At 46.5% G+C, this 21,338-nt stretch overlaps 1 long non-coding RNA gene across 2 annotated transcripts in view; it reads left to right on the top strand.

Moving 5' to 3' along the window:
• LOC128110912 (uncharacterized) overlaps positions 1-20,849 on the top strand; it is a 35,158-nt gene extending 14,309 nt beyond the window's left edge. The window contains exons 1-4 of one of the 2 annotated variants that reach the window (XR_008218379.1): positions 8,948-11,038; positions 11,985-12,083; positions 13,044-13,110; positions 14,144-20,849. This is a non-coding gene — a long non-coding RNA (uncharacterized LOC128110912). Of the gene's footprint in view, positions 1-8,947; positions 11,039-11,984; positions 12,084-13,043; positions 13,111-14,143 lie in introns of those variants that run through there. The other variant, XR_008218378.1, reaches the window with a different exon arrangement.
• Positions 20,850-21,338: the final 489 nt, after the last annotated feature.

Genomic DNA, 21,338 nt, shown 5'->3' with positions numbered 1-21,338 from the left:
AATCAAGCACAGATCTGCCAACAATGGATGTCATTATGCCCTAATGGGGAAATAACCAGCCAATTCCACAATGGTCATTATGGCAGCGAAAATTTAATAATGTTCTCACTTTTTATTTCTCCCTCCCCCTTCTTATTTTCAATACCAATTAAAACTGTTTGCAAGTGTTTCTTTGTACGTTGCCTGAATCCCAGTTAGCAAAATGATGATTTAGCAAATGGGACCTGGCAGCAATGACTGAGGAATTGTACTCTTTGAAACTGTGAGCCAGTTCAAGGATGCAAAGGCTTTCTGGGTTCTGGGAGCACACGTGCCTGCTCAGGAGGGGAGCAGGGTAGTGGGTGGGGGAGGGACAATGAGGCAAGTAACTAGTAGGGTAAGTCAGTGGCTGTCCGTCCCTGCGTGAGTCTCGGAGACTATACTCCAGCACAAACAACAACTTTCCTTGCTTTTGAACACAGACAACACACAGGGAACTGTGCAACTGGGTCATTTTTAAGTGTGTGTTTCCCCGCAAGCATTAAACAGCCCCTCCTCTGACTGGGGATCCTGAGTGTGAGGAACCATTCTACCTAACAAAAGGCTCCCTGCTGCCCGTGTCTCCACTAGCTGGCTGGATCTTTTCCATTCAACTTTGTTTGAGCTAAGTCATAGGCTCTTAGGTCAAGAGTCAGCCAACTATGACCTGCAGTCCAAATGAACCGTGGCTCTACTTTCTGGAAGGCTTTATAGAAATATAGCTAAGCTATGCAAATGAAGAATAAAAAAACACTGAGTGCCCAAATACATTTGAATTTCCTATAAGCAACAAATGATTGTCATAAGGAGGTCCCTATACTGAGAACATAAAGAGCAGTAAAGCGTTATCCATCTGCTTGTATAGTTTGCACATGAATCTAGGAGGCCTACATAGTGCCTGTCAGGGACCCCCCCCCCCCCCGTGCGGTTCTATCTGCTATACCTTTATGGTAGCGTTTTCTGTTCCCGGTTTGGTTTAACCTACCATCTTCTTGACTTGGGGTCCTTCTGAGCCACAATAGTCTCCTACTGCCCTTGGAGAGGAAATGACCATTTCTGACCTGTAGCCCTGACAAGCCGACCAAACGCTCCATAAAGGGTTCTTGGAGGGGATCTGCAGGCTGGGCTCACAAGCAAGCCTCCTGAGGGATTGGTGTTCCTCTGCCTGTGCTGGACTGAGAGTCACTCAAGTTTACACAGGGGTTCAAAAGCCACAAGTGTGTCACCGTGTCTGCTGATGTCCGGGACTGAGGTTGTGCATTTCGAGTGAGAGCACCCCCTTTGTTTCTGGGGTGTCTGCGTATTCTATCTCCTTCTCTTCTCTCCCTGAAAACTGTTTTCAGGGCTGGGTGTCTGCATTGTGATACAGAAAACCTGGGAGAGAGAGGTTGTGACCCCTGCACAGGCATTTCTGTAGAGAAGGCTGTCTTCACGCTGTAGAGACTCAAAGATGAGCCGACCTTAGTCACAGACTCTTCTTCTCCTCAGTGTATGCTTCCTCCCTGGCCTGTTTTCATGGGCTGCTGAGGACTGAAGACCTGAGGTCTTCAGGGCAGCTACTGACAAGTGAGCCCCACAGCCCCAGTCAAAGCCAAGAAGCTGAGAACTGGGACTGAGGTTCTGAGTCGGCCCAGGGATCAGTTAAGGTGGGCTTCCCTGCACAGTCGGATGGAAGTGTGAAGATGAGTTCTTGTTCTGCTGTGTCCTCAAGGTCTCGAAGGATGCCAGGAAGTGGCTAGGTACTCCTAGACACTCGCTGCCTGGAAGAATGACTGGATGAGTGATGCCTGGAAATGACCTACTGCAGAAGATACTAAAAGTGGGAGCTGCCAGTTTCTGGAAAATTCTAAAAACTATGGGCACGAGAAAAATGCACACCCAGTCACTTCGGTGCAACTCACAATGTAAGGGTTTCTCCTTGAAGGGGAGAAAGTCCGGGGATCCAAAAAGCTCATTCAACATTCTTTAGTATGCAGGGGAAGAAACCTTAGCTGGAGAGTTCACCAGATAAGCCACAGTCACAGGGTCCCTGGGGGTCCCTGCTAGACTTGAATTCTGTTCCTGCTTCACCTCTACATCCCTTCCCTATATTCCTCCCAAGTTCACCTTCTCTTGTGCAGTCAGAGCTGGTAATCCATCCTTTCCACTTGGCCAGGGGGTTGAAGATCTCATTCAACTTATATTAAAAGTTCTGATGTTAATTTTTCTAATATTCCCATTAATAATACCTATTTAAGCAATCAGTTGTTTGCCCAATGTTAAAATGCCTTTGAAACAGAAAATGAATGCAAATAATTAAAAGGGAAAAAAATCTAGGGAAAGCTATCCATTTGTCAGGTTTGGCATAAAAAATGTCTTGAAATGCAGTGTTTGGGATAATAAAATATATGAAGTTTTTAAATAAATGAATTCTAATAATCATGTCAGCTCATGCAAGCCCCATCATTCTTTCTGGAGGCACCATGATAAATCTTACATTGCACAGAGTTACACTGGGGTCACAAACCAGACTGAGCAGGGACTGCGGAGACTGGTCGCTGAGAGTCAGCCTCTGAGCTCAAATGGCTCTCAGCTTCATGGGGAAACAGGGAGCCACAGCTGTCCATGAAGCACAGTCACTGTGGTAGCTGAAACATGCAAGAGCAGACTTGAGGCTCTGAGTATCTTACACAACCCAGAGTCCCCCACGCAGGCAGGGCAAGGCTCTGGGTACACTGTGAGGAGTGGCAGTGACTGGAATCGACAATATCACAGACATGGCTGTGAGGAGGCTGGAGGGCTGAGCACAGCAGGTCTCCAGAGAATCCCCAAATCTGCTTGACTATTCCATAAGAGATGCTGTGGGGTTGGGAGCCAAGGGCGGACTCATGTTTAGCGAGCCTTCTTTGGAAAGGAGCTGCTGAGTAGAGAGGGCAGAGGCAGAGGCCTGTCAACAACAACCCAGGGAAGAGGAGCATGAGGAAAGAAAGCAAGGAGGGAACAGAGCCATGAGGAGGGAAGAAGGTCACAGTCAGCCCTGGTCACAGCCCTGATGCCAAGGTCAAGGCTTGTAAGCCCCAACCAGACCTGAACTGCGGGACTGCAGTTAGTATATAAAGGCATCAATACTGAGGGTTTGTTCTTCGGATTTGGGATTGGGCTTGGGGGATAAGAGCTCACTACATATCCCAGGCTGACTTCGGACTCAAAAATCCTCCAGCTTCAAGTCCAAAGTGTTGGGATTGCAAGAGAACATCACCACACCCAGCTCATTTTTTAGTGTTAAAATATTAATATCTATCTTATTACAGTTTATTTCGAAATGAGATCCCTGATATTAAAGTTTGTAGATGAACTCACCTCCACAGAGACAGTAGTAGTAAGATAGATAGATAGTCCTGTTTTAATGAAAATCTCCCATTACCTGTGTGTCCAGCCAGTACTGACACTGACAAGAAGATAAACTCCATTTAAAAGATCAAGATGCATTTTAATACTCTCTTACAGTTTTTTAAATTACAATACATGAAAATTTAAAATTTAAACCAAGTAGAACTGACAATGTCTTTGTGGGCAAACGTGAGCTATGGGGCCAAGGGAAGCTTTTAGGAGTCAAAGGTTGACAATGTCCACAGGCCCAGGCCCTCTGAGACAGTGGTATTACCACTCCACTGCCATTATCTGCACTCAGTGACTGCCTTCCACGCTGAGGGGAGACATGGCACCGACTCCAAGGACAAGCCTGTTTACCATGACTGGCACCTGGTGGGTAGAGGTCAGGGATGCCATGGAACAAGGACAGTGCTCAGGATGCCACTCTCCCAGGAGGAGACTCTGCCCAGAGGGCCAGCTGAGCTGTGAGTGGCAAGGCATCTCATCTGAGAGTTGGGGAGTCTTTGAGTGAATGTTTTCAGCACACAGTGTTCCAGTTCTCATCTGAACTTGACCTTCATGAGACGTTCTCCCTTCAGATCTTATGTGATTCACATGATCTACTGAATGTGCAGAGTCTCCCACAGTGAATGGGCTGGGGTTTACGGAAACTGCCCCCTCCACCTCCTGAAGGGCTCCACTGACCACTGACCAGTGCTGCTACCACACCAGAGGCTGCTCCTTCTTTCTTGTACTGCTCCTGCATGCCTAGGTCTGCCTCAGCCATGGCTCCGCTGTAAAACTCTCAGTCTCACCCACCCAAACACAAAAGCTCTTGCACATGCATATGCATACATACCAATACATGTGAACACTATACACTAGCAGATATATACAAACAATGTTCACCCCCAACACACATCCTTATGCACCTTCCAAACACTATGCATGTTTGTGCATTCAAACATGTTCATGCAATCATAAATTCTCACACACATTCGTTCTCAGAGGCACAGGTGTATACTTAAACACAAGCAACAGACACACAAGCACATGTATGCTTACCCAACTCAACACAGGCATATTCTCTCACACTCAGCATGCACACACTCACAGGTTCATACTCACATTTGCATGCATGAACACTGGCACACACATGCAGGGACACACAAATTCCTGTACACACTATGATCAAGCTCACACTAGCCTGTACTGAAGCACAGTGCACACATGTGAAAACAAGCATGCACACATACACACACATACACCTGACTCCTCTTCTGGATCCCTCATTCAGTCACCTGTCATTTCTGCTTCTGAATGAGGCCTTTCTTTAGCAGCCAGGGCAAGCATCCCTCCTCTACAACCTCCTCCATACCGTTTCCAACCTTCCAAATACCTCAACCCTTTAATACAGCTCCTTGTGTTGTGGTGACCCCCAACCATAAGATTATTTTATTGCTCCTTCATAACTGTAATTTTGATACTGTTATGAATCACAATGTAAATATCTGATACGTGGGGGGCCATGACCCACAGGTTGAGAACCACTAATAGGACGTATCAAAAAACCATCTTTTGCCTGACACGGTCTGTGTCCCACTCTAAGCTCCTATCTCTGGGAGCCAGCCCTGTCTGCAAGATAGTTTGTGGGAAATAGGCCACTTGACAACTCAGTGCAGTGATGATGGGCACAGGATGCTGATGGAGTGCATAGGATTTCACACTTCCACACGAGGGTGTCCATGGCTGGGCAAGCTCATCACACGGGCAAAAGGCTGGTTCCTTCATGGGAAGATGCTCAGAAACCATTCTGTGGAGAACCCACTGATGGACCACTGTGCTGGGTGTATAGCTTTTCACAGCTCTGCTAACTGCTCTCCCTCACATCCTCATAGCAGGGACAGCCAATGGGTGACCTTCATCAGTCCTTGTCTCTTTTTTCCCTGCTTGGCTTGGAGGACGGTATGACATGCACAGGTAGCTGTCTCTAATCTCAGGACATACTCCCCTGCATCCCAGAGTCTAATCCGTCACTATGCTCTGACCCCCAGGATCAGGTTCAGGTTCAGAAGGAAGCCACCTTCAGGCTTAAAACACTTAAACTCTCTCCCTCTTTCCTCCTCTTCCCTCACCCTCGCATTTGCATGGAGCAAACGAAGCTTTTAGTCTCGGTGGTTGAGGCAAATGCATTTAAAAGATGAACATTTTAGTTAATGTTCTAAGAAGATTTCCAAAAGCAGTTTTGATTGTGGACTATTAGCATTAATTAATTTCCAGACGGGGACCAGCCATTCTCTTGGGGGAATGCATATTTTAATCAAATTCTCCCTGCTGCTCTGTGCTTGGTGGAGTTAGTGCAATGTGCCTTGTCCTCCCATCCCTTTTCTTAACTTGGTGCAGCACGCCAGGCCCAGGCTTGTGAGTACAAGCTCCAGGCTTCAGGGTCAGGGCCCAGGGTGACCACTGGCCAGAGAGGGCAGGAAGTGCTCCTGGGAGCCCAGTGAGTTATCTTGGAAGCAGAGTACCTGCTTCCACCCGGAGCCTGAAAAGGGATGGTGGACAGTTAGTGACTATGCCATCCCTCACCCGAGGACAATGTGGTCCAAATTTGACAGGGAAACAAAGGTCATTTCTTGTTCAAGTGTTACTCTGTGTTGCTACTCTGTGTCGTACTTGTCAGATGTGATCTCCATTTTAATAAGTAGACTGAGTAGAGTGAACAGTGTAAAGGAGGTAAAGCCGTTGACCATTCTCCCCGTATTCTTGTCCGTCAGAGATAAAACTTGAAATGGTGAGACTTCAGCCATGCAGAGTCTGAGTTAAAGAAACACTCTTTCTTCTCCTATACAACAAACTGCTGTGTTCTCTGTAACAACATTTGAGAGTAGTGGTAGAGGTGATGGTGATGGAATGTGGATAATGGTGGTAGTGGACAATAGTGGGAATGACTGTCAGTGCTGCGGTGATGATGGTGGTGGTGGTGGTGTTCATAATGATGGCGATGTGGCATTGATGGTAATGGTATTGATTAATAGTGCTGTGGTAGTGGTGATGATGACAGTGGTGTTGGTGATGGTCATAATGGTGGTGATGGTGGTGATAATTATGGATATGTGGTGTTAATGATAGTGACAGTGATTGATGGCACTGTGGTGGTAACGATGGTGGTGGTGGTGGTGGTGGTGATGGTAACAGTGGTGATGATAATAGTAATAGTGGTAGTAATTGGTGGTGCTGTTGTAGTGATGATGATAGTGATGGTGGTTGTCTTAATTACTTTTCCATTGCTGTGATAAAATACAAGGACTAAGGCAACTGTAAAATAAAGCATTTTATTTAGCTCATGTTTTCAAAGGGTTAGAGTCCATGGAGGTAGAGCAAAGGAACAGCTGGAAGCTCACATCTTGATCCACAACCATGAGGCATAGAGGAACAAGGACTGGGAATCACCGAGTCTTCTGAAACCTCAAAGCCCACCCTCAGGGATACAACCCCTCCAGCAAGGCCATACTCTTTAACACTTCCCAAACAGTTCCACTAACTAGGGACCAAGTATTCAAATATACAAGCCTAGGGAGGCCAATCTCATTCAAATCACCACAGTGGTGGTGATTATTGTGGTGACAATGATGCTGGTGGTGGTGGTGGTAATGGTTATGGCTGTATCTGAAGGTAGTGTGTCAAATACACAGCAACTCAAAACAGACTGAGCTACCCTGGGACAATTGCTGCCCTCTTCCTCATATGTGAAGGGTATGGACTTATGGTCACTTCAGAATTCCACTTATATTAACCTTAAGGAATATTTTTCCCATACAGAGCTCTTTTATTAGTAGTATGAAAGCATCTTGACATATACACAAGGAATGGCAGGGTGCCAGTGTGTCACAATGGACCATCTATAGTAAAAATATCTGAAAATGAACTCATGCTGATGCACCAGCCAATAAGTTATGATCAAATTCAGGCACATACCCTTTCTACTGGGTCCGGTACAGCCAACTTATCTCACAATGGATTTGAATCTTGAGGCACGCTTCTGCTTTTCAAATTCATGCCCCCTCCTTTGCTCCCCTTTTAGAAAATCATAAGCCTGGGGTGGGGTAGGGTGGGGGTGATGGAAGGTGGTAGATAGAGTCAGGAACCTTGGCTAGAGTCACATTACAGCTAGCTCACAGGTGGACACCACACAGCATTCCCTCTTTTCTCTATACCTCTGTTTCCTCATTTACTAAGAAGATAATCAACTCAAAATCTCTAACAACTTCCTCAGTTCTAGCAAACTGGCTTTAAAAGCAGACTTTCCCTCCCAAAACTCAGATGGTGAGCAGAGTTCCTACATGTAATTTGTGCTTTATCTTTTATCCCTAAAATTCATGTAAACACATTGCCATTATCCCATTGTTATATTTTCAAAAACATCATAGTTATTGACACAAAGTAGTATAGTCCTTGAAGTAAGTCAAGATTTGATTAATGAGCCCTAATTATTAGATACTTTGTTCTCTTGTAGACCCTCTAGGACAATAGTTCTCAACCTTCCTAATGTTGCGACCCTTTAATATAGTTCTTCATGTTGTGGTGACCCCCACCATAAAGTTATTTTTGTTGCTACTTCATAACTGTAATTTGGTTACTGTAATGAATTATAATATAAATATCTGTGTTTTCTGATGGTCTCAGTAGACCCCTGTGAAGGTGTTGTTTGACCCCCAAGGGGTTGAGAGCCACAGGTTAAGAACTGCTGTTCTAGAGGGAGTCACCTGACTTAAAAATAAATCTCCTTTCCCTAAAAGGGTCTCATCCCAACACTTACAATGCAGAGTCTTCTAGTTCCTTGTTTGTTTCCTGCTTATAGCTGGCTGGTCCCCAGGGGCAAATACCTGTATTTAGGTGCATTGGTCTATTGCTCTTTGAATGGGGACTCTAAGATGTACTAGTCCCTCAGTCAATCAGGAGGACACAGTGGAAGATGAAGAACTATGATTGGCTATCACAGCAGCACCATTGAAGTATCCTTGAAATCACAGTGATAGAAAAGCCGCAGTCTACATCCTCAAACCACATGACCTAAGCAAGCATGTCAGAGAGGTGGAAGGATCACTTACCAAGAACAAAATCTAAAATAGGAGGTGAACAGCAGAGTAGAAATTTGATTATCCTCCTAAATCTTTGACAAACAAAATTGGAATGAAACTTCCTTAGTTCAATTCTCAGGACCTTCATGGCTATCGTATGGGTGATGTTTAATGTCTCTGCACCCAGGAGAAGAGGTGGGTGAAATATTTCCTTCACTTTACCAGTGGTCCTGCCATAGGAGCCCCTTGCTCTCACCAAACCCAATTGCCTCCATACCTCATGCTTAAAAGCAGTGGTTCTCAACATGTGGGTCATGACCCCTTGGCACACGTGGGAGGGTGTCAAAAGACCCTTTCACCGGGGTTGCCTAACACCATCAGAAAACACAGATATCTGCATTATGATTCATAACAGTAGCAAAAATACAGTTATGAAATAGCAATTAAAAAATTTTATGGTTGAGGGTCACCACAGCATGAGGAATTGTATTAAAGGGTCATAGCACTAAGAAGGTTGAGAACTACTAATCTAGAATATGCTCTTCTGCCACTCTCTTCCTGACTGCCTATGGAGTTGCTATGGATTTTCTGTCTGTTTCACCGCCAGACACCTAGAAAGATTCTCACAGTTCCCTGGACTCTAAGCCCCTCAGACTTCAGTGGGCTCCAGACAGGTGCTCATGTCCTCTCATCCTAGGCTCTCACCACCCAACAGAGGCTAACTACCCTTGTGATGGATGACCATTGGTTAGTAGGGTCCTGCCTTCATCCTGCTGGAAGGGAGTGGGAACTGTGGACAAGCAAGTAGGTGTCTCATCCCTGCCCCAGAAGCCGACTGGCAGTCGGGTCTCTCCAGCACGTAGTAAGCCCTCTCCCTGGAATTGGTGGCTGGGAGTAGGCTAGATAAATGGCATTCTCCAGGGTACCTCTTTATCTGATGGAAGCAAAGCAAAGTTGGCTACAGGATTCGGCTCTGTGTTATGAGATAGCAGCCTTTGATGGGAAATAAAAGCCACATCAAATGGGCCTTTCGACTGCATCTGAATACTTGGGCTTAATATTTATACCTTAAAGTTTGTAGGCTGGTCAAAGCATCGGCGTGTGCTTTGGAAGAGTCTTCTTTTTTAATATAAGATGGAGAATATTTTATTTCCTAGTTAACAGGTGTGCATGTGATTCATCATACACGTACTAGTAAGAAGGGCTCATTCCCGGAAACTCAGGAGTCTGTGGCTCTGGGGAGTCCATAGATGACACAGTTGGCATCTCTGAAACCCCATCCCATCTCCTGTCACCTGGCTATGAAGGAGGAAGCTGAAGAGCAGCTTGATCTCCTGCTTGCATACTATCCCGGGTCTGTGCCTTGGAAATAGAATCCCATGAGTCCACACAGGAAGTCTTCCAACACTAGACATGGTGGCACAAATGGCTTTCACATTAGGAGGCAGGAGAGGTCAGTTCATCAGTATGCCCCATTTCTGCAATGGGTTGATGCTTTCCAAGAGGGACATAATTACCACAGGAACTCAAGGGAATGAGGAGCGAGGGAAGGCGACACTCAGCCTCTGCACAAGGGGCACTTCTGGATTGTAGTGGTAACATAAGGACATTTAGCTTGCATCCGTTCCTACTGTGTGGAAGATCTGTCCTAAGAGAATTAGTGGCAGGACCTCAGTACTTCCTCTCAAGCCCTCAGCAGCTGATAGAGCACTGCCCCATTCTATAGTTAGCCTGAAGAAGCCATGCCCACAGTGAGGCCATATGCCTGGTCCCAGGAACAGTTGAGGAAGTTTAGCGGAAACAAGTATGGGAAAAGAAGATGCTAGCCCTTGATGGGGTTCTTGGGCCTCAGTGGATGACAGTTATAATTATAGTAAGTGTGACAGCACACTATCACTGTCTCTGTTAGTGTCCTTGTTTTCTCTTCTGATGCTGTGATAAAAGACTCAGACAAGAGCAACTTAGAGTAGGAAGGGTTTCTTTCGGCTTACAGCTCCAAGTTAGAGACCATCGTCAAAGACAAGCTGAGGCAGCAGAAACTTGAAGCAGGGAACTGAGAATGCAGAAAGAGCAAATGCATGCGTGCTTACACTCGGCTGGCTCTATGCCTTTTATACATTAGAAGACCCAAGTGTAGGGAATGGTACCACCCATTCTTAAGGTTGGTCTCCCTCACCTCAATCAACACAATCAAGACAAATTCCCACAGGCCAACCTGGTCTAGACAACACTTCACTGAGTCGCTTCCCTGGAAACTATAGACTGGGTCATGTTGACAATCATCACTGATCATCGGCAGGAGACTGAAAGGGATGCCACATTCATCATGAAGATGCCTTTCAACTGGGCTTCAGAGGAGTCTTAACAACTGTAGCTGTTAGGCAGGGAAGATCTGCCTCACACACAGGCCTGAGGCATGCTCTCAGAGGTGGAGGATCAGCAGCGTGAAGAGGCAGAGAACACTTTGTCTCCTGTGGCCACCAGTAAGCAAACTCACGTGTGGCCACGTGGGCACAGGACATCTGCAGAGAGCCGTGAGCAACTGAGAGATCGTTGGCTGAAAGACAAGAAGCGCTGTATCAAGTGAGGTAACCCGGGCTCAGAACGACACCGGTGTCGCTTCTCAACTCTCGATGTGCATATCGATGTGGGAGGGAGAGAACTGGGAGCCAAGAAGCCAGGGAAGGGTCCATGGGGGGAGGGGGAATGACTTGCAGCCAAAACTACCCTATATTTAAATCTCTGTCAAAGTTACCGACTCTGTATTTAAAGCCTAAAATGTCCTGATTGACTGGATTAGCATCTGAATTCATGAGGAATCTTAAATTCCTGCTTATGCTTGCTTGCAGGCATAGCTCCTCTGCTGATTTGGGATGGTACTGAAAGTGTTGGGGCTGTCTGCTTTGTTGTGTTGTGTTGTTTTTCTTCTTTTTTCCTGTTTCTATACATTTATTGATTTCCATTGAGCTACATTTTTATTTTGTTATCTTTCATCTTTCATTTGTTCTCACTATGTGGCACTAAGTCTTCCAATAAACATAATGTATTTTTTAAATATTAACCATTTTTAGAAAGGCAAAAAGATCCCAGGAAAAGAGTCAGCTATGAAATTTGTAACAGGTGTATATGTATTGTTTGGTCAATCACTCAAGCCCTCAGTGCTGAGTGTGAGTGTGTGTGTGTGTGTGTGTGTGTGTGTGTGTGTGTGTGTGTGTGTGTATAAATTAGTGTGTGTGAGTCAGTGAGAGTGTTGTGTGTATGTGTGAGTGCGTGTATGTGTGCATGAGTGTACTTCTGTGTGTTTGTGTGTGTGTGTGTGTGTGATCTCACTAGACAAATTTCAGTTCAAGGCTGCTAGGACTGAACTGTGTTCCTTCAAATTCTTGTGTTGAGGTCCTTCCTGCTCCCTGCATGTACGCATAGTAACAAGATAATTCAGGTTAAATGTGACTATGAATGTAGGTCCCAGAGCCCATAGGATCAATGCCTTGTCCTTTTAACAGATGTCAGAGATCAATCTTTGTCTTTCCACAGTGACAGCAAGCAAAGAGAAGCCCACAAGCCGGGAAGAGGAGCTGACCAGAAGCCAGCCACTGCAGTTCTGTGATCTCGGGCTTCCCAGCCTCCAGACATGTAAGCAGCAAGAGTCTATAAGCTGACCCCACCCCCACCCCAGACTGTGGTCCTTATTATAGCTCTGAGATAATTAAAGCAGGAATAGAAGAAGGAGGCGGGGCCCAATCCAGGAGGGTGTGGATGACTTAAGAACAAATAAAAGGCTTAGGGGAAGGTATGGGGGCAGGGGAAACAGCAGTGAAGACCTCAGACAGAGGTAACCTGCTCTCCGGGGGAGACACGGCACACACAGGAGGACTCTAGAAATAGCTGGTGTGAGATAGCCCATCTCTCGGTGTATCCCATCATCCAACCAAGGTGGGCCTGCCCAGAGTCACCGCACAAGCCTGCTTCTTGCAGCATCTGGCACGTGTCCCATCTCCTCACCCCCAGGGGTTGACTGCTCCTTTGGACAGCATTACCAGTTGTGACAGTGTATCTAGTCTATGTGGCCCGTCCGGTGTCTTTTCCACAAAGCCATTCAAAGGGTTGATTCCGTGAGGCCCCCATACTTGCTTAGGAGGGGGTCTCCACTCTTGGTATTTGTGTGGCCTGTGGCAGGTGCTGATCATATCAGCTCCAAGCTTAAGACTGTTTGTCTCAATTCTCCAAGTCTCTCAAAGGCCTCCAGGAGCTGTATTATTCGCCTTTGAGTTACCAGTCACTGGCCTGGTCTCTGCCACAGAGAGACAGTTACTTACATTTATTGAATGATGAGGAAGTAAAGGGAGGGGGAAGTGGGGAGACAGAACCCTACACTAGGCTCTTCTCACTCTAAAATCATTCCCTGGAAAAATAGAAGAGCAAAACCCAAAAGGATTCGGTTAGAATTATTTCCAAAATCTAAAGTCATAATATGAAATAAGGAGCCAAGTAGAGTTACAGCTTTTGCTTTATGCCTTTTCGTGGTACAAAGAATTCGAAAGACTTTACTGACTGATGGATTTCTGATTGTTTTTCATCTCCGTATCTACTCAGAATTTCCTGCCTACTGGAACTTGCAATTTCAAACAGGAAGGCGAGATGCTTAATAACTTAATTAGAGGTAGGTTGGGCCTGTGAGATAGCTCAAAGGTGCTTGCTGCCCAAGCCTGAAGACCTGAGTTTGATCTCTGGAACCCATGGTAGAAGAAGGGAACCAACTCCTACCAGTGGTCCTCTGAGATCCACATGGGCACTGTGGACACACGTGCACTCCCACTCACACACAGCTACATTAAAAATACATAAAATTTTAAAAATTGGGAATAGGAGATAGAGACGTGGTTTGGGGTTAGCTGGTGACCTTGACCATCTTATTGGACTTTCCCATTGACTTCCCACCTATGGAATGAGAGAATGAGTCTTTTGACCTCCACAAAAGTCTTATTGTGAAAGCATTTTACAAATGCCAAAAGGACCCTCAAGCGTGATGGCAGCATCTTTATCCCTGAATTTAGTAATCAAGAGATGGAAACCACACAGAGGAATGACCGGAACTTTTCCTGGGTTCCTCACTGTGGAATCCTATGAGCGAAGCAGGAGTGGGCCTCAGCAAGGGTCTGAGAAGTGGACAGGGACAGTGTGGGTGTCTGGGTGAATAGGCCATGATGCGGTCCAAGTCACAGAGGGAGAAGCCTGAAAACAAAGGCTGACGGAGATAGGGTGCTCAATGCTGTCTCTCACTCACTCGGTTTTCCAACAAGCCCGACAGCTTTTGCAGATTCCAACCTCTACAGTGTCACGACATGGGCCAGGGAATGGTTTTTCTTACCAGTTCCTTCTGGTGACATTCCATAGGCTGAAACCTTACCAAGCGCATTCTGTCCGGTCCATTCATTGTGAGAATCAGTACTTACATACTTGGGGAATATATGTTTGGCTTCTGTCGCTCTGGTCTCTGTATTCTAGCTGCAGTAAAGACAAGCTGGGTGAAGAACCCAGTATCTTCAAAGTCCCTTCTACTTGAGTCCCTTCCCAAGCAACATGAACAAAACTGAGTTCTGCCTGTTCATTTGAGATGATTCTAGACAGATATAGCACATCAACCCGCTACAACAGTTTCTATTTCTGAAAAGTGCTTTATTCCAATTCTTTAGGTTGGCAATGTCTTTGAAATCCTGGGCTCCAGTCTCTGCAGAGCAATGAAGACTGCATACATCCCCAGAAGTGGCCAGGCTCTCTCCAGAACTTCTCAAAGAACTTTTCTCATGCTGTCCGTGTGCAGCCAAGCTCAGCAGCAGGTAGCCCTTTCTGGATCCTTCCACTTCAGATTTGATTTGAATGTTTTCCATTCTTCAGTGAATTAGTTATACCAGAATGAGAATGAAAATATCACCCCAAGCCCAGACAAAGGTCAGAAGAAGCCAAAGGCATGAAACAGAATCCAAGATAAAGATGTAAAGATCTAGTATCTCTACCTGGAAATAAGACAATGGAAGTGCTTGGGAAGAAGAGGCTGTGAGACGATGCTCTGCTGTGCTCCTGGCCAGCTCTGGCCTCTTGGATGGAAAGGCAGGAGCAGAGGTGAAGAGCATTCTGGCTTTTCTTAAGGGCTGACAATGGAGGAAGAGAACCTCTCCAGGTCATGGGCTCTCTCGAGGGTAGAGACATGGTGCCATTATCAGGAGGATGTTGTAGCAGGCGTCTTCCTTCAAGGCTATCCCCTAAGGCAGGGATCCAGGGAGGGCACTGGAGTGGGTGATGCTGTGACTCATTCCTCCGTCCTGATCTCCCCACTTCCCAGCCCCATCCTCCGACCCATTCTTTCTCCTTCCCAGGCCCTGAGCAAAGAGCAGGGTACTTCCTCTTCTACTCTTTGTGAGTCCTTTCATTGTCTTCTCTCTTCACTTTTCTGCGAGTGAGTGGCTCTCCCCACATTCCTGAACTCTTGTGTGACACCTGTGCATTGGGTTGAGTCCAGTGGCATTTATCATCCAAACTGGGAACAGACTCTGTTACCACATTCCAGAGAAACTGGCACCACCAAAGACTCTCCAGAGGACAAATTACTGCAAGTTACAAAAACTCAATGTAAGTAGCTTGAGTGGAGGGAAATGAGTGTATGTCACGTGCTGTTGGTTCACAATGAGTTGGGGTTCAGTCACCCTAGTATTCTATATCAGTAAACTCCTTGCTTCTTTCCTTTGCCTCTGTTCCCCCTCCTCTCTGATTAGCTACAGACATCCTCCCTGCAGGGAAAAGGGCTGATTCATCACCCTAAACCCAGCTTCTCCTCTTTTATAGTAAAATATCCTGAAATGAACACTGGTTGTCTCAACTCACAGGCATATGCATCAGTCAGAAGGAGATTCTTCTGTTTGGAGTCTTAACTGTGAATCTGTAGAATGAAGAATTTCAAAGTAAGAGTCAGTACACAACACAGACTTAATAAACTGGGTTGGAGGTGAAGTTCTGAAAGGTGACTCTAGGAAAAGAGAAGTAAAACAGCCATTCCATACACATTCCTGGGAATTCAAAGGAGACTTCCTACCCTACATCCCCCCTTTTACAGATGAAGAAACCAGGGCTCAGAGTGGTTGGGCATCTTGCCCAAGGTTGTAGGGATGATGAATGGAGCATCCCAAGTCTGTCTGACTTGAGGCCTTCACAGATCATTTTTCTTTCTTTGCTCTGTGCTAGACCTAGAGGGCAAGACATAATTAGTCCTTAATGGAGGCTGACTCTGTCTTCAGTCAACAGAAAAGCAACCCCGAGTAGGACCAGGGAGATGAGATGGCTCAGTTGATAAACTGCTTCCTGAACCAGCCTGAGGACATGGGTTCGAGCCTCAGAGTGCACATGAGAAGACAGGCTAAGGGGCTTGCTTCTGTGATCTCAGGACTGGAGAGGCAAAGACAGGCAGATGCCTGGAGCTCACTGACCAACCAGATCAATGAACTCCGGTCCAGTGAGAGACCCCATATCAAAAGAGAAGGGAGAGAGCCACTGAAGAGAGCACTTAATAGCCAGTGTTGATCTCTGTGCATAACACACACACACACACACACACACACACACACATACTCCAGTAACCCAGACTGGCAAGAAAAAAGTAATCTATGGGCCACATGACCCATCTGTGGGTAGTTCAAGGTTACAGATGGAGTCAAAGATAGAGAGAGTTCCATCAGCATGCCCTCTAATTTTCCTGGTTTCCACGCCATACCCTTGTCTGCATGTGGCTGAAAGAAGGCCACCAACAGCCCTGGGCTCAGGAGCCCTCAGCTCCCTCCTTCTCATTTACATACCCCTGTGCACCCTTGATCAGCTCTATCTATCAGTTCTGTTTTTGAACCTCAAAAGCAGGTTCAGAAGGGGCCACTCAGAATCCCATGTCCACAAGCAGCCAGTTGGATGAGGACATGAGGATCTGCAATTGGTCCAACTCCAGCCAAATGCCCATGCTAGCCAATCACTGTGGCTGGAGTAACAAGACCTGGGAAGATAGTAGATGCTTCTATCAAACTTAAAAAGGAGATAAACAGGACTTACAGGGTGTCCAGTATTGCTTCTCTGTGCAATTATCTCACAGGTAGTGGTCTTGCTTTCAAACTATTTTATACAGAGTCTTCTCATGACATATCCTTTGTAACTCTGAATTAAGAGGCTTTTTTTTTTAAGGTAAGGAAGCAGTTACTACTCTCCAACTTCAACAAGAGCAGCAGGACTAGACTTTGCTTTGCCATACATCCCAAAATTTACAGTTGTTCTGTACACTTTGATCTCTCACGGAGACTTTGGATCCATCCCTAACAATTCAGACCCAGGAGACAGGGCAACAGATATTTGACATGGCAGCTGTGGTGATTTGAATAAAAATGGTCCTCATAGGCTCATCTATTTGAATGCTTGTCATCAGGGAGTGGCGCTGCCTGAAGGATTAGGAGGTGTGGCCTTGTTAGAGTAGTGGTGGCCTTGCTGGACGAAGTGTATCACTAGGGTGTAGCTGGAAGCATCTCTCCCATCCATGTTCCTCAGCTGCTTGGTCCCAAGTAAATACACAGAGGCTTATATTATTTACAAACTGAGTGGTCTATGGGTCAGGCATCTTGTTAGCTAGCTCTTATAACTTAACCTGTTTCTATTAATCTATATGCTACCACATGACCGTGGCATAACTGGTGTGCTGACATCATGTTTCTCCTTGGATGGTAGGCTGGTGTCTCCCCCAACTCCATCCTTCTTTGTCTTGTCTTCATTTTGAATGTACCCCCAACCGATCGTGCCCTGCCACAGGCCAATGCAGCTTTATTTATCAACCAATCACAGCAACACATATTCACAGCTTACAGAAAGACATCCCACAGCAATAGGGATAGGCTTTGAAGTTTCAGGTGCTCAAGTCAGAACCAGTGGCTCTCCCTCTCCCTGCTGCCTGTGAATCTGGATGCTGAACTCTCAGCTCCTTCTCTAGCACCATGTCTGCCTGTGTGCACCATGCTCCCCGCCATGATGATAATGAACTAAACCTGTAAAGCTGTAAGCAAGCCCCAACTAAATCCTTTTTTTCATAAGCGTTTCCATGGTCATGGTGTCTCTTCATAACAATAAAACACAAAGACAGCAGCCGTGGTCGAAACGCTGGCTATGGCTTTAAACAATGCATGGCAATAATCTCTCTGCAGTATAAACTAAGGATGGTAGGGCTTTGGTTTTGGGGGAGGGTTGCTTGTTTGTTTGTTTGTTTGTTTGTCTGTTTCTCTCATGGAATTCATTCCCACTTCGCTCCTTTGCCCAGCCCAGCTTTCTGGTATTCATTGCCTCAGAGGCAGAGGATTTTAAGGCAAAAATAAACTATGCTGTTTGCACCGCTCTTGCTTCTTTCTTCCAAAAGCCATATCCCTAGAGGCACAATGAGCTAGAGGCAAGGGAAGGAAGGGTTGAAGAAGTTGCAAGTTTCCCCTTCTTGCCTCCGAACCTCAGCCAAGGGGAGAGGGAAGGTATGAGGCAGAGAAGAAGACAGGCATTGGTGAATCTGAACGAAGGGGACTGTGACATCCGCCCCCACACAGGATTCTTGACTCAGAGTGGAGCCAGCACAAGTCCATTTCCTACACGGAGCCCCAGGGGAATAACTAAGTTCCAGGAGTGGCCCAGAAGACCCTGGTCGCCCTCAGCCTCTCAGGTTCCCTACACCTGCCTGATCTCAGAAAGAACCCTTAAAGCTGAGTGGAGCAGACTAGAAAGCCAGACTCCTGGAACATAGGCAAATCTGGAAAAGCAGCCAGCTGGACTCTGTGCTGCCTGAGGCTAATCTAGCCAAAGAAGAAATTAAAATAAACTCTGGTCCCTGTCCATGTGACTCCATACAGTAAGCTGTGTGCTTACTGCTCACTCTGTCCCTGCTGCTCCACACCCCACTGAGGTGGAAGACTTGACCATGGACCTGGTTACACTTCCCACTCACTGCAGGTCAGGAGCTGGGTTTCATGGATACCACATATTCTACTAACAAGGTGACATTAAGTCTCCTATAACCTTCATGAAGGCCTAAATGTGACTTTGCTGTCAAGAAGCTCTCATTTATTTATCACCCACTAACCATCATCAAACTAACAGCAAGCTTGATTGACATATCTATGGGATGTGTCTACCTGGTGAAAACCATACTACAGCCCTTCATCCTTAATCCCCCAATATCTGTGCTTTGCTTGGGGCCCAGTAGAGGACACTGGACCCCACAGCTTCCTGCCATGTTACCAGTAAGGGTGTTTCAAGGCTCTCCCCCACTCCTCCCCCCAACCCTGCGTGCCCTCCCACAGACACCCTCCACGGCCCTCCCCAGAGTTCCCACCACAACTGGCGCTTCCCTGTGTGTCCCTGCTTGATGCTGTAATGAACTTCTCAGGAGATCCCAGTCCTAAATCCTGGGTCTTTACTCAGCTACCATTTGCCCAGCTTTAATGTGGAAAGACCCACAAAAATCCTGCAGGTACAGCTCTCACCCAATTGGGCTCTCCTGTGAAGCCCAGCTATTGCATGTAAACTCACATGGTTACGGGCAGAATTCAGACCCTTGTATCTGAAGGAGTGAGGCTCCTTGTTTGCTCCCTTCCTGTCAACAGGGAAACCCACTTGGGTAGCAGACTACTCTTAGATCTCAGTGAGTCCATGAGTCCCCTCCACAGCCAGGGTTCAAGGTGGCTCTGTTTTCTTCAAGGCCAACAGTGTCTGCCTCTGTCAGGGCTTCCCAGTCACATCAGGATAGCCAGGATGCTTTCTCTTTTTAGACTCAGAGACCATCAACGGAACACTTTGGCGGTATCTATAGCAAATACATATATCCGGAACACAATTCAGACAGTCTCTGGGCTGGCTCTAATGGCTTGAGGCACAGCTCCTCTACTTTATAGTAGAGTAAATGCAACATGCACTCAGTAGATGCTGCACTTCCCCTGGCATGTCTACTCGTGGGGGTTATGCACTCTTGCATAGTCACTGGCATGTGAGAGTAAGTGCGTGCACACTCGTGAATGCCAGGGTTTGGTGTCTGCTGTCTACTTCAGCTGCTCTCCACTTTATTTACAGAGCCAGGGTCTCCCAGACTGACAGATCTGGCTAGACATCTTGCCCAGGGGGTCATCTGTCTCTGCCATCTGAGCACTGGGATTGCAGGCGGCCTGCCACACCTGCCCAGCTTTTATGTGGGTGCCAGGGATCCACAAGCACCTTAGCAACCAAGTCTTCCTTAATTTTGAATTTGATCTCCTAGAACTAACTGTGCATGGTACATTCTTCCCTCACAATACCCAACTGTAAAGTGACATTCTGTCCCTAGCCAGCTTCAGAGGAGCCCAGTGGAGTTGCAAGGTGAACATGGCAAACATAGCTTGACTTAAAATATTTTCCACAGTCAGTGCGTTGACCAGGACGTGCTGAACACCTGCATAATCAAAAGAGTGCCATCCCACACCTTCAGCAGTCTCGTTACGGAATGGGAGGCGCTACAAAGACATTAAGCATCAAGGTCATTAAGCATCAAGGTCAAGAAGCCTGGGGTTGGGGGGCGGGGTAGGGGCATCATTGACTTCTGCTTGCAAGTAGGTCTCACTCCTTTGGTTCACAGAATGACTCTATGAGGCAGGGAGTATGTTAAATTCCAGTTTCAGGTATTTTAAGGAACTAGAGTAGAAGCTGTAACTTCAGAAAGATTTAGGGCTCCATTCAGTGCTATGTATCTGACTGGACACCAGGCACTCATGTGCCAGACACCATGTTGGGTCACTATAAAGCTATTGAGCACCAGGATTTAACAGACAGCTACATAAAAATGAGTCAGTCTCAACTCATCTCCATGCATCATCTCTTTGGGACAAAAACCTATGCGAGAAAGGAGTTCATTCCCATTGGCCCTCAATTTACAGGTGTGTAAATTGAGGCTGGAAAAGTTCAGATGATGGTCTCCAAGTGCTGTAACTTCTGAACTCAGAGCTCTTGACCTCCATGGATCACAACACTGATTGATACAATACCTGCCTCTCAATAAGAAGATTCTTGCCTTTTAAAAGATACTAGGAGCACAGAAAAGTGTGGGTATGCAGAGCACATGTCGGGCTACAAAAGCCAAAGATGGTGCTGAGAGGAAGTGAGCTGGGCAGGGACCTAACTTGTTTACCAAAAATTGTGATTGGATCAGGAGAGATGATGTAGGTGCATGGCCTCCTTGTGATCATCATGCCTAGCTATGCCTGGAGAGTCTCGTGGATACATGACTTTTGTTGTGATTGGTAGAAGGAAAGCTGGCTTGTGGTTTGGTGCTTTATAAAGAGTGTGCTGATGCTTAATAAATGAGTTCCTGCTTGACATGGCTCCCCACTGCGTCCGATTGTCTCCAGGTACCGGGAGGCTGGGTGACAGGCCAGTCAAGGTCTGCTGCGGGCTGTGGCCCTAATTCTTCGGTGGGGTCAGAGGAACCCCACAAAAAAGGGGTGTTGTACCTTACCCAGTTGGACTACTATAAAGAATGCCATATACTGGGTCACTTAAAAAAAAAAAGAAAGAATGAATGAAATTCTCATAGTCCTGGAGGCTAGGAGGTCCAAGGTCAAGCAGACAGATTGGATGTCTGGTAAAGGCCTCCTGCTGTTGCCCTCCTGTAGTAGAAGGAGCAGGCAGTTCTCCAGGGCCTCTTACAAGGAAGGACACTCATCCTATACCGAATGTCTCTGCTGGCATTACCTCATCGCCTCCTGAAGATTCCATCTCCTAATGCTACTGTGTGGGGTTGGGATTTCAACACAGGAAACGGCGGGAGACACGACCTCTGCAGGCCATAGTAGGAAGCATCCTACT

Source organism: Peromyscus californicus, unplaced genomic scaffold (genome assembly GCF_007827085.1).
Source record: "Peromyscus californicus insignis strain IS unplaced genomic scaffold, ASM782708v3 Scaffold_15__1_contigs__length_86483966, whole genome shotgun sequence".
Taxonomy (NCBI): domain Eukaryota; kingdom Metazoa; phylum Chordata; class Mammalia; order Rodentia; family Cricetidae; genus Peromyscus; species Peromyscus californicus.
The sequence above is the reverse complement of the archived record's forward strand: the minus strand, read 5'-3'. Positions and strand labels throughout refer to the sequence as shown.